The following is a 12,140-nucleotide window of genomic DNA, read 5'->3' as shown; positions in this document are numbered from 1 at the left end:
AACAACTGTTTCAGTTTTGGTCTCCAGTCGAACTGAGTCTACCAGACTATCGGGTATGAAAACACCAGGAGTCTCATGTTGTCTTGTCTGTGAGTGATGGTGAGATGGAACGGGACACCAGCGACAGACTGGGGCTTCATCTGCAGTAATGCAAACTCTGCTCTGGTTTGTTGGAATGAAGACAAAGCTGAGCTGAAAAACAAAGCTATTGATACACTGGTCTGTCTAAGTCCCTCACATCGACCAATCAATCAATTAATCAAATCAATCAATCAGATTTTAGTTGTATAGCACCTTTCAGCAACAAGGCATTTCAAAGTGCTTCACATCATAAAAACACAAAAAGTCATAGAACACAGTCAACAACATTACATTTTGTTGTCTTAACGCTTCAGATTGTTTGATGTTTCATGATTATGTATCAATAGCAAATCTAAATAGCTGGGTTGTTGGTCTATTTTGAATGGAACTCGGTGTTTCAACTGTTCTGCAGTTTTCTGGAAGTTTGTTCCAGATTTGTGGTGCAAAGAAGCTGAATGCTGCTTCTTCATGTTTGGTTCTGGTTCTGGGGATGCAGAGCAGACTAGAACCAGAAGATCTGAGAGGTTTGGAAGGTTGATACAACAACAGCAGATCTTTAATGTATTGTGGTGCTAAGCTGTTCAGTGATTTATAAACTAACAACAGTATTTTATAGTTTATTCTCTGAGCTACAGGGAGACAGTGTAGGGACTTTAGAACTTTGTGATGTTCTCTATCCTCCTGGTTGTAGTCAGAACACCAGCAGCAGCATTTTGGATGAGCTGCAGTTGGAGGATTGATTTTTTAGGCAGATCTCTCAGGACACTGTGGCAATAAAAGATAAATGCATGGTTGACTTTCTCTAGATCTTCCTGAGACATTAGTCCTTTAATCCTGGAAATGTTCTTCAGGTGATAGAAGGCCGACTTTGTGACTGTCTTTATGTGGCTCTGGAGGTTCAGGTCAGAGTCCATTACTACTCCTAGGTTTCGGGCCTGATCGCTGGTTTTTAGTTGCAATAACTGAAGCTGTGCATTGACTCTAGATTGTTCCTCTTTAGGTCCAAAAATAATAACTTCAGTTTTGTTTCTGTTCAGCTGAAGAAAGTTTTGTCACATCCTCACATTTATCTGTTCTAAGCATCTGTTCAGTGATTGGATGGGCTCTGAGTCACCTGGTGACATCGTAATGTAGAGCTGTGTATCATCCAGGTAGTTGTGGTAATTAATCTTATTTCCTGTTATAACCTGAACTAATAGGAGCATATAGATATTGAATAAGAGGGGTCCTAGGCTTGAACCTTGGGATACACCACATGTGACTTCTGTCCGCTTTGATGACAAGTTTCCTATTGAAACAAAGAAATCCCTGTTCCTTATGTAAGATATAAACCAGTTGAGGACTGGACCCAAGAGTCCAGTACCAGATCCAGTATGCGACCTCGATTGTGTGTTGCTTGGTTAAGATATTGAATTAGACCAAGTTTATCAAGAATATCACACAGCTTTTTGGCCACTCTGTCTTGGGATAGGAATCAAAATTGAAAGAAACAATTCTTGGATACAAGCTGCTGAAATGAGCTTTGTCTGTTCGGTGGCTGGATTCAGGATGAGGAAGCTCAAAGTAGAGCCACTGCTTCTTCGCATCAAAAAGAATCAGTTGAGAAGTTTCAGGCATCTGATCCCCTTTGGAGGTTTTCCTGGTACGTCCCACTGGAGTGGGACCAGAGGGAAGACCAGAACTTGCAGGTGGAACCAGGTACCCCATTCAGCCTGGAAACACCGTGAGATCCCCCAATTCTAAAAAAGAATGTATTTAAAGGAGCAGTGTTATTTGTTTTCCAGGCACATAGGGCCATTTTATAGCACAATCAAGTAACTATGTTAACTTCAGTTTTTATAAACATGTTATATCAAATATGACTTCAAGCAAGTTTGACTTTGTAATTTAATGCATTGAAATTGGGTCTGTGTCTCTTTAAAAAAAAAGTTCTCTTTCTGACACTCTGTGTTCAGGAGGTCATGTCTCCTCTATTTTAACAACATTTTTACCAGCGTTGAACAGAAGGAGCTGAGAGGGGTGTTGTGGGGGAGGGCTGCTCTGCTCTGTGAAGCAGAAGCTTCGAAACTGAGGAGCTTCATCTTTGAAGCCGGGGCTCGGTGTTTTGCACAGCTGAATGATTGCTATGGGAGACTAAAGGATTTCTCAAACATGCATGAAAGAATCAAAGCAACACTCACAGTATGTTTTTTTATGAGAACATAACATTATAACATGAGGTAAACGGTGAACAAGTCCATTTTTTCATAATACTTCCACTTTAAAGAGTTAACTAATCTATACAGAAAAGCTGATATTGTTAGATAATACATCCTAACATAATTCATGGTATTTAGTCACCTGACTTGTATTATTGCCTTGTTACCAACAGGGTATGAAATTCAAGTTGCACACGGATTCTCCAATGTTCCAAAGAAAAGAGTGGTTGTTGGTTGTAATCCACAATCGTTGAGCAATATTTCTGACCACAGGGTCGCAGTGTGCCTGGCCCTATGGTGGAAAACACTTCTCACTGAATGGAGTGTGTGTTCACAGTCCAGCTATCTATATATGTAAGTGAGAGAGACTATTGTACCTGTATACAATAGTTATATAACTACCAGAGGCCCAGTCCACACAGCCACTGTCTGGATGTGGGTGCATATAGATGCATGTGCCAAAAATACGAGTGAGATCCTGAGAATGATGGTATTGTTTACCGTCCTCCTGCTGGGTGAACAGGGAAACCTAAACCTAACCGGGTTTTAAGCTTCTGCAGTCTATTCCAGACAGAAAATTGGGACGTTTGGGGTCCAAATTACACTTGGTGAGAGAACGCGCCTTTGTTTCCTGCCACATGTACAGTGCGTTGAGTCTGTGTTGTAGTAGAGTTTTAATGGCTGTATGCTTTTCTCTGGTTTAGCCAGCTGTAGGAGAGCAGTGTGGCTGCGACAGACTATTATGTGTATATCAACTTTATGAAAACGAAAGTGGTGTCAGAAACACAGGCACTGATGCTGTCTGAAAGGCACTTCTTTCATCCGATTAGACAATCTGTTTTTAAATTCCATAATTTAAATGATGTCTTGTGTTGTCTGAATTTATTATTATTTTAACATTTCCTGAGCTTTCTACACACCTGTCACCTTAAAAACACAACTCAATACAATTTCATATGACTGACCATTTAATCAATTATTTATTTAGTCCAATTCACAACAACGGTCTCAATGCATTTTACACAAAATAATGTCAGTTTAATCACAAAAAAATCCTAATTGATCCGAGTCAAGCAGTGCAGTGTGCTCAATCAGTTATTAAAATTAGATTAAAAAGTTTCTATGGAAACCCGACAGATTGTGTCAAGTCATTGACATGGATTTGTTTTCTGTCTTCTCTGGCCTGACATCCATAAATAAAAACAAGTACTTTACACTCATTGCACATAATTGCCCTTACCAGCCTCCTATTTAGTAAACATAGCCCAAGGTGTGTGTTTAAATTAATCCCATTAAGTCTGAAGGCTGCAGAGGACGGTCAGAGAACCTCCATAGACAAGTGTCATCAGGAATACACAGAGAGCAGGTCAGTGGTAAAGGTCAGGAGAAGTTTAAAGACTGAAGTTGTAAAATATTTTTCTGAGCTTTGGACATCACACACAGGCTTGTTCACAGGCAGCATTACTGAGACATGGTCGTCCACATCAGCTGATAAGCCAGGCGAGGAGAACATAAATCAGAAAATGAACTGTGGAATAGAAACATGTGATCATTTTTAATTTTGCTTTGGCCAAATTAATGCATGTTTTGTGGGTCACATCACAATTTTGCTCTCCTTTTCATCTATCATATGACATCATCCTAAAATAGATTGAAGTAATATATTTTATTTGGATTAAAACTTCGCAATTTAAGTCAACATCATGATCTTCTTTGTCTCCCTGCAGCCAGTCAGCACCAAGGGAAATGAGGTTTGCTCCTGGATTGGCTGCAGCCAATAGCATGTCAAGTAGCATTGCTCTTCAGTGTTTCAGTTTCCCATGGTGCATTTTCTTCAGACGATTTTAGATATGGCTGTGGTGGTTGTACAGTGGTGGGGGTGCTACACATCTGCAGTAGCTACAAACATTGATGTGGCCTTCGCGGGGTCGAATCCCAGCTCGTTGACCTTTGCTCTGATGGCCTTGCCACATGTCAAGGCTATTTCAATCTGGAGAGACTCACACAGAGAAGAAAGTAGCAGTTAAAAAGATTTAATGGTACAAGTTCTTTGGCGCTCGGACCCAGCAGAAGACCGTGAGTCGAGGATCACCGTGAGCAGGAGGTCTGCTCGGCGAGCTCGGGATAGTCTTCCCCCCAAAAGAGGGAGCCGGACCGAGGCCTGGCTGGCCTGCAGTCGGACGACTGATAGGCGCGCCACGTTGGTAGGGCCAGTCTGATGAGACTGATAGGTGTGGGTTGGGGCCTGCAATCTGACAAGACTGATAGGCATCGGTAGGGCCTGCAGTCTGCCAAAACTGATAGGCGTCAGTCGGGGCCTGCAGCTTGGTGAGACTGATAGGCGTCAGTCGGGGCCTGCAATCTGACTGACTGATGGGTGTCAGTCAAGGCCTGCAGTCTGACTAGACTGATGGGTGTCAGTCAAGGCCTGCAGTCTGACGAGATTGATAGGCGTCTGTTGGGCCTGCAGTCTGCCGAAACTGATAGGCGTAGGTCAGGGCCTGCAGTCTGACAAGCCTGATGGACGAGGCAGCGTTGGATGAGACTGCGATTGCCTAGCCGGCAGGGCTGAGGGCCTGTTAGGCCCAACCGGATTCCCTAGGTATGAAATAGATGTTAGAGATGGCTCGAGCTCCACCACCGGTTATTTGAAGAGATGCTCATCTGCGGACAGGGAACGTTGGGCTTTGAGTACGGTGATGCGTCCTGGTCTGATGTAGGAAGAGAAGGCTGATGATGACCAGCGGCTGAGCTGAAGGGAGGGTAGCTGTGGGAAGACCCTGAGTGGCGGCTGATGTGGCTGCGCCTATTCTAAAAGAATGGCCCGAGTATTGGCCAGAAGGCAGACCGCAGGACGTTAGAATCAGTCTGAGATGGCGGGTGAACCAATTGGCAGTCATGGGAAAGCGTTCTGGTGTAAGAAATAGAGGTTTGGAATAGGGGCAGAATTTATGTCTTTTAAGCGCGTATTTAAACATTGCGTGGAAAGGGCAGAATGGACAGTCTGTGCATGCTATAGAGATGGTGCAGGAACCTTTCGCTTTAGAGTGTTTAATGAGAAGATCGCAGTGGATGGGATAGAATTTAAGATCGGAGATGGATAGATCTCTGGACGGATTGAATACTTTGGATGTGGAGGTGATTTCGCTCAGCCTTAAAAGACCGTAGAAGGCTAAGAGGAAAGCGCAGGAGAGGAGTGCTTTTAGATAAGGAGAGAAAGGGCCAGAACGAAGCGTGGCGATGAGGTTCCTCAGTAACGGGAGGGTGATGGGTTTTCTGCTATCGGGCTTAGCAGGGCTGAGCTTAGATATGCCTCTCAGAAGAAGTTTCACCACGGGGTTTGAAAAGAGACTTGTAGACGAGCTAGGCTGATGCAGCTTAGTGTGGAAATTGATTCCTGCGAGCAAACTGCGAATGTATGTTAGTTTGAAACGACGAATGTCGAAGCACTAGGTGATGAAAGTGAGAACCACAGATATGCGGACAGGATAAAGGCGCATGTTGAAAGCTGAACAAAACTTGGCGAAGGTTAGCCAGGCGAACGTATAGGAGGAGAGAGTAGATGGAGCGAGACCCGACTTAATGTAATGATGAGCTGAACGCAAGAGGGAGTGAAGAGAACAGCTTAATTGAGTGCCAGATCTTCGAAGACCGGGATAGGTTCTGGGTGAACGTCGGCAGCGGGATAAAGATGATGAAAGACCTGAAATTTGGAATGGGACAGAGCATCAGCAATGGTGTTAGAATGGCCAGGCACGTGCTGAGCTGTGATGATAAAGTTGTTAGTTACAGCCTGCCATGTGATACGGCGGATGAAAGGCATGATTGATCTGGAGGGAGAGCGTCCTTTATTGATAGCTTGAACCATGACGGCATTGTCGCAGCGAGCCAAAATACGCATTCTGCTCCAAAGACGGCCCCAAAGGCAGCACGCTATGGTGATAGGGACTATTTCATAAAAAGCCGAGGACTCGGACTGGGGAAAAGTGGGGGGCCACTTCCCAGCGAACCATTTTCCTTTGAAGAAGCCCCCAAAACCCAAAGACGGGGCCGCGTCTGTAAAATACTGAAGCGAGTCGGCTGAAAGGATGACGTCATTATAGAAGAATGAGATGCCGTTCCAGTCAGAAAGTAGCTTCGGCCAGAACGCGAGGTCTGAGCGGCAGCCGTCATCCAAGACGGCGCGGTCTAATAGCGAGGGGACCGAGTTGGCCAGATCGAGTAGGCGCGAGATAAAGGACCGGCCCTGGGGGATTATTCGCATGGCAAAGTTAAGGTGGCCCAGCAGTGAGAGGAGCTGGCATTTAGAGACTATCGATACTGAGACGAAAGAGCGGGAGACTTCTCGGATTCGGGACAGTTTATCCACAGACAGCGAAGCGACCATGGAGACTGAATCGAGTGTAATCCCCAGAAATTCGAGCGCTGTAGAGGGGCCGATTGTTTTCTCAGCAGAAAGAGGAACGCCTACTCAGATGAAAAGCTGGCGAAGTACAGACAGAGATGGACCGGGTGAGGGGGTTGGGGGGTCGACAAAGAGAAAGTCGTCGAGGAGGTGAAGGACCGCAGGTACTCTATAGAGCAGGGGTCACCAACCTTTTTGAGACTGGGAGCTACTTCACGGGTACAGAGTAACACGAAGGGCTACTTGTTTGATATGGACATAAATTTTCTTGGCTCAGCCATTATAATAAGAGTATATGGTATATGATTGCATGCTGCCTGATCATATTAATGTTAGGGACTACTGACAATAGTTAGCAGTAATAATTTACCATGCAGCTATGGTTAATTGCTATTATGTGATCAGAAATTCTTAGTTCAGAGTTTTCAGTTTGATTCCCTTTTGGAGCTTTTCTGTGTGATTCTAAATTGCCCACAAGTGACTGAAGAGTCTGGATTGGTGCAGCTGAACAGATTTAACTTTAAATAAAAAAAAGAAACGTTATTGTATTTTGTTATTATCCAACCCTCTTTACTATTAACAAAATTATGGAGAGAAGAAAAAGTTATTTTGTGCCACAACATCTTGTATGTAGCGCACATCAGTGTGAGTCTGTGGGGGTCAAAGGGCACGCGAAAACTTAAATCTGATTGGTCAGTTTGCTTTTTCTGTGAGCTAAAAATGATGAGTGGAGTTTGAATCTCCCATAGTTCTAAGATCCCACCTGAACTTTTTACAGTGTGCAGTTCTGGCGAGTCGCCGGTTTATTAGCTTTTTTTTGTGGTTTCACAAACTTAAAAGCTGACGGGTCACCAGCTGGCTGACACCAGCAGATGTCGGAAAAAAAACTGTCCGACAGATTGGAAGGTATGTACAAAAGTATCACTGCACCTGACCTGCAAGAGCACAACCACCTCTCTCATCATGTGGCGTCGCACAAAAGCCGCACAAACCTAAACCACTAACACTGCAATGGCCAGGTTTTCGATTTCTCCCCAGAATGGCTGAAACAGGGCCAAAAGACCCTGTCCAAACTGACGACTGATGGCTCAAATTAGCCTCCATTCATCCATTTTTCTATGCTTCTATTCTTCAATTGTAAATGTGGTCGTTGACCGTCAGGCCAGAAGGTAGGAGTCTGAATAGTCCATGTTGGGGGTGGGTATCTATGATACCAACAGGAGATCAGATCTCCTGTAGGTAATGCTCTTCAGTCTAGTTTTGAAGCATACATGAAGTGTTGAAATAAAGCTAAGAGGGTATAAAATGACAGTTTAGAAATAAACTAACCAAATTAATTGTGTTGAAGTCGAAGTCTAAGGAACAATTGTGCAACTGTGAGATGCGTTGAGGCCATTACCAGGGTACTTAAGGGTACTTAAGGGTACTTAGGCCATTTGGCCATCTCTAGCCGGAATAGGAGTGTTGTCCAGGTGGACTACCTTCGGCCATTGCAGTGCTAAAGCAGCACACCCTTTTTTTCGTTTTACACAAACGATGCTAAATAATAAAGACATGGAAGCGAAGCCGACCCGTGTGATCCACGGAAAGAGGAGGATGTTGATTCCCAGGTTCAGGTGGTGTCAGACGTCCAAAGGAGGAGAAGGTGAAGCAACAATGTTTGCTTAATTTCTACTCTTTTGGGGAACGTTTCGACTAGATTAAATTGTTTAACTCGCAGTCTTAGCGCGACGCTCAGGAAGAGCAGCAGATGTCAGCCGACAGGTGACCATCAGCTCTCCAGGTCGGGAAACATCAAAGAAGCTCAGAAACCGACGACCCGCCAGAACAGACACTGTAAAAAGCTCCGCCGGGATCCAAACGACCGCTCTTAGAACTACGGGAGGTTCAAACTCCTGTCATTCATTTTTATCTTACAGAAAAAGCGCCAAGCCGCAAAATAAACAAAAGCAAACTGACCAATCAGATTTAAGCTTTGGCGTGCCCTTCCCCTCCCCCCACAGACTCAGACGTTCGCTACGTACAAGATGTTTTGACACATAAGATCTTTTTTTTTTTTCTCCACAATTTTGTGAATTGTAAAGAGAGTCGATAATAAAACTTACAGAAATTATTATTTTCATTTTTTACTTCAAGGAAAATCTTAAGGTAGGCAGAGTGGGTGCAGCCGTCCAGCTGCAGGCGCTGCTGCCCTCCGATAAAATCCTGCAGGCGTCTGCGCAGTACTGAACTTTAACCATAGAAATTTATGCATAAAGCAATTAATTTTAAATCTTTTTTGTAATTTGCTTTTAAAAAAATTCTAATATAAACAAATGTTATTAATTCAATGTAAAAACATTAAATTAAATAATTTTGTTGGCAGTGCTCCCTAATGACAATGGCTATTTTTAGAACTTGCTCTGCGGGCGACTGACAAGGTCCCCTCGGGCGACCAGGGGCCCGCGGGCACCGTGTTGGTGACCCCTGCTATAGAGACATTGAGAAGTATCCAGCACAGCGCTTCGGAGAGGTTGTCGAACAGGCTGGGACTACTCCTGCAGCCGAAAGTAAGCCTTACGGCGAAATAGAAGGAGCCTTTCCACTTGGCACCTGGGAGATGCCAGTCAGAGGGTTGTACCGGCATTACGTTAAAAGCATCGGTGATGTCAGCTTTAGCGAGCCAGGTGCCCCGCCCGCTTGCTTTAATAAGTGAGATGGCATGATCGACCGAAGCGTAACAGAGAGAAAAGGGGGGTTTGGGAATGAGACTGTTGATGCTGGAGGTTGAAACGCCGTGGGGGGCGGAAAGGTCGAGAATGAGAAGTCCTATCATGTAGCCCTTTGAGACTTCGCAGGAAAGAAGGCGAGCCACGATGTCTGGTTCGTTAAGAGCGGACCAGAGGTTGGAGCAAACGAAAGTGTTGGCGGGATAAAACTGAACACCTATGCAGAAGCCCTGGGAGAGACCGGTGAGTAAGAAGTTCACGAAGGAGGGATCGGGGTGGGAGCGAAGGAGGAGGGCTAGTTCGTGAATGATGATAGGTGTACACAGTGAGCGAGCAATCAGGGCTTGGATTGCTGGAGCATCCGGCCGGGGGGCAGACTCCGAGGACGGATGGACTTGGGATGAGCGTCTTTGCAGAAACTGCATACGTGGAGGAAAGGGCAATAAAGGAGCAGATTCCTTCATTAAAGTTATTGCACACTGGGTGGTTGTTAAATACCTCGACCTTCCGACCCAGGCGATCAGCGACTGTCCGGCCAGGCGGAACGAGGTCGGCGGGGGGGCAGGCGGCGAAAGGGATTGTGGGGCAGAGCGCGCTCTGGTGACCGACTGCGGTACATGTGAGGCATGAAGAGGCCTGAATGAGCATGATCAGCAGTTCTGTGTCCAGGACCGACCAGTTCGTGCAGATGCCGGATTGGGACAGGGTTGTCGCAGCTTTGGCGGCGAACGCTTTATGATATTGGTAAAATAGAGATCTGTCATATTTGAGATTAAGATCGGCAATGAGAGAGAGATACGAGTCGAGTTCTGTGCGGCGGTCTGGATAAACTGGGCATATGACGTCGCGATAGATGCTGAAGGCAGCCAGAAACTCTTCAATGGAGAGATTCTTCGACAGGCGGGGATCGCTGGATTTAAAGATAGCGGTGAGTCCATCTGTCGAGGAGACACGCTGATCCACTTCAGGAGATGGAAGAATGAGAGAAACGAGGTTCACGTATTGTCCTTGCAGGATCTTAGATCGCAGTTTGGGAGAGATTGAGAGCATAGGAGGGAACATAGGAGCGGCCTAACAGGAATGAGGAGACGCAACGGTGTGTTCAGGAGGTTTGTGAGGCAAAGACGGGGAGCGAATGGATACGTCTTACCTGAGACTCGTCCGGGGAGGGAGTTGGCCAGAGTGAATTCGATCGGCTCTGCCTGCGCATGGGGAAGAGCGCTGGTGGGAGCTGGTGGTTGAGTTGGCGCGGTGAGGGAGCGCTCTTGGAGCCTATCTGCGAGGGAGGAGAAGGTGTGCTGGAGGAGGTTCGCTGAAGAGATGAGAGCCGAGGTAAGGCGGTGCAAATCGGGAGAAGGCTGAAGAACCGGATCGACAGGAAATTTGGGGGAGGCAAATGGATCGTTTGAATCGGAATTAGATATGATCAAGAGCGAATCAGCGGACTAATCAAAGCACGGCTGACGAGCAGGAAGACCCCAGGGTAGCTTGAACTTTTAAAGGCGTCCTTGGACAACGATTGGCTGGAGCGGCGTGGAGCTCCGGTCTGGGTTGGCTGCGGCCGGGCGTGGTGATTAGATGATGAGGAGAAGCTGGGTCGAGTCTCCCAGCTTGAATTTTCGCCAAGGCTCCATTAGAACAGATGAAATTCTAAAAAAAAAAAGCAATAAATATGCACTACAAAAAATATGTTAGAGGAAATTTTCTGGGCATTATCCAAAGTTTCACTGAAAAATCCTTAAAAAATGTACGTAAACTGAACTGCAAGTAGGTCCAACATACACAGAGGTTCAGGGGTTCCTGAACACTGTAAATGGGCTGCTGAAAAAATTGAGTAAAGTTTTTACATGTAAAGGTATTAAATAAATAAAGTTTGTCGAACTTTATTTATGTTTGCTGAACATGACAACTTAATAAACCGAGTATATTTACTTGGAGAGGCTCAAGTTGGTTCACCTGCTTTTTTTTTCTCAGTGAAGGCAAATGGTTGCTGATTTTATTTAGTGCTGAATCCTTGAAAGGGTTCAGAATTGTTTTCTTTTTAGGTTCTTATGAAACAACCATGTATCTTTTTTCATCAGCCTTCACAAGTCGTTGTGAAAAAGTTGAAATTTTGGAAAAGAAGTTGAAACGTATGATTATATTCTAATTATACTGACGTGTTTTTTTTTAAAGAGCGTCATTTGATTGCTCATGCAAAAACAAACAAAAAAACAATACACATTATCGCTTTAAGGGTTACCATTAAACTCCTGTGATTTAGAAAGACATTTTGAATTCATTTTTTAGCTGGTCCTCCATGTTTACAGCCCTGTCTCTGCATGTTTATGTGTGTGTATGAATGAGTCCAAGCTTGGCGAAAGTAAACACCGTGGTGTGTTTGGCGGATCGTTGGCGTTTAGAGGTCTGCTAAGTGGCACCTTGTCGCGGCCAAAACAAACAAAAGCGGCCTGTACGTGTGTGCGTGGGTCGCGAGGCGCGTCGGAGCGCGCTCGTGACAGCAAGCGTGTTGCTACTAAGTGCCAGCGCGAGTCGGCCAAAGCAAATAGGCTTAATGAGAAGCAGCTCCTGGGACAGAGAGGGAGAAGTGAGAGTGAGAGGCAGAGACGGGTGAAAGCCGGCCAGGCCAAACACACTGACCCCGCTGTCTCCTAGGGCGGACTTAAAGGACCCTCTGTTCCCCTTCTGTCCTCCTCCTGTGCAGCACCACCATCACCCTCATCAGCCTAACCCCGCGCTCCTCCTCGC

At 45.4% G+C, this 12,140-nt stretch overlaps 1 pseudogene; it reads right to left on the bottom strand.

Moving 5' to 3' along the window:
* Positions 1–5,904: 5,904 nt before the first annotated feature.
* Positions 5,905–11,715, bottom strand: LOC116710375 (uncharacterized; annotated as a pseudogene).
* Positions 11,716–12,140: the final 425 nt, after the last annotated feature.

The sequence above is a fragment of the Xiphophorus hellerii genome, chromosome 20, assembly GCF_003331165.1.
Source record: "Xiphophorus hellerii strain 12219 chromosome 20, Xiphophorus_hellerii-4.1, whole genome shotgun sequence".
In the NCBI taxonomy this organism is placed as follows: domain Eukaryota; kingdom Metazoa; phylum Chordata; class Actinopteri; order Cyprinodontiformes; family Poeciliidae; genus Xiphophorus; species Xiphophorus hellerii.
This window is presented reverse-complemented; position numbering and strand designations above follow the sequence as displayed.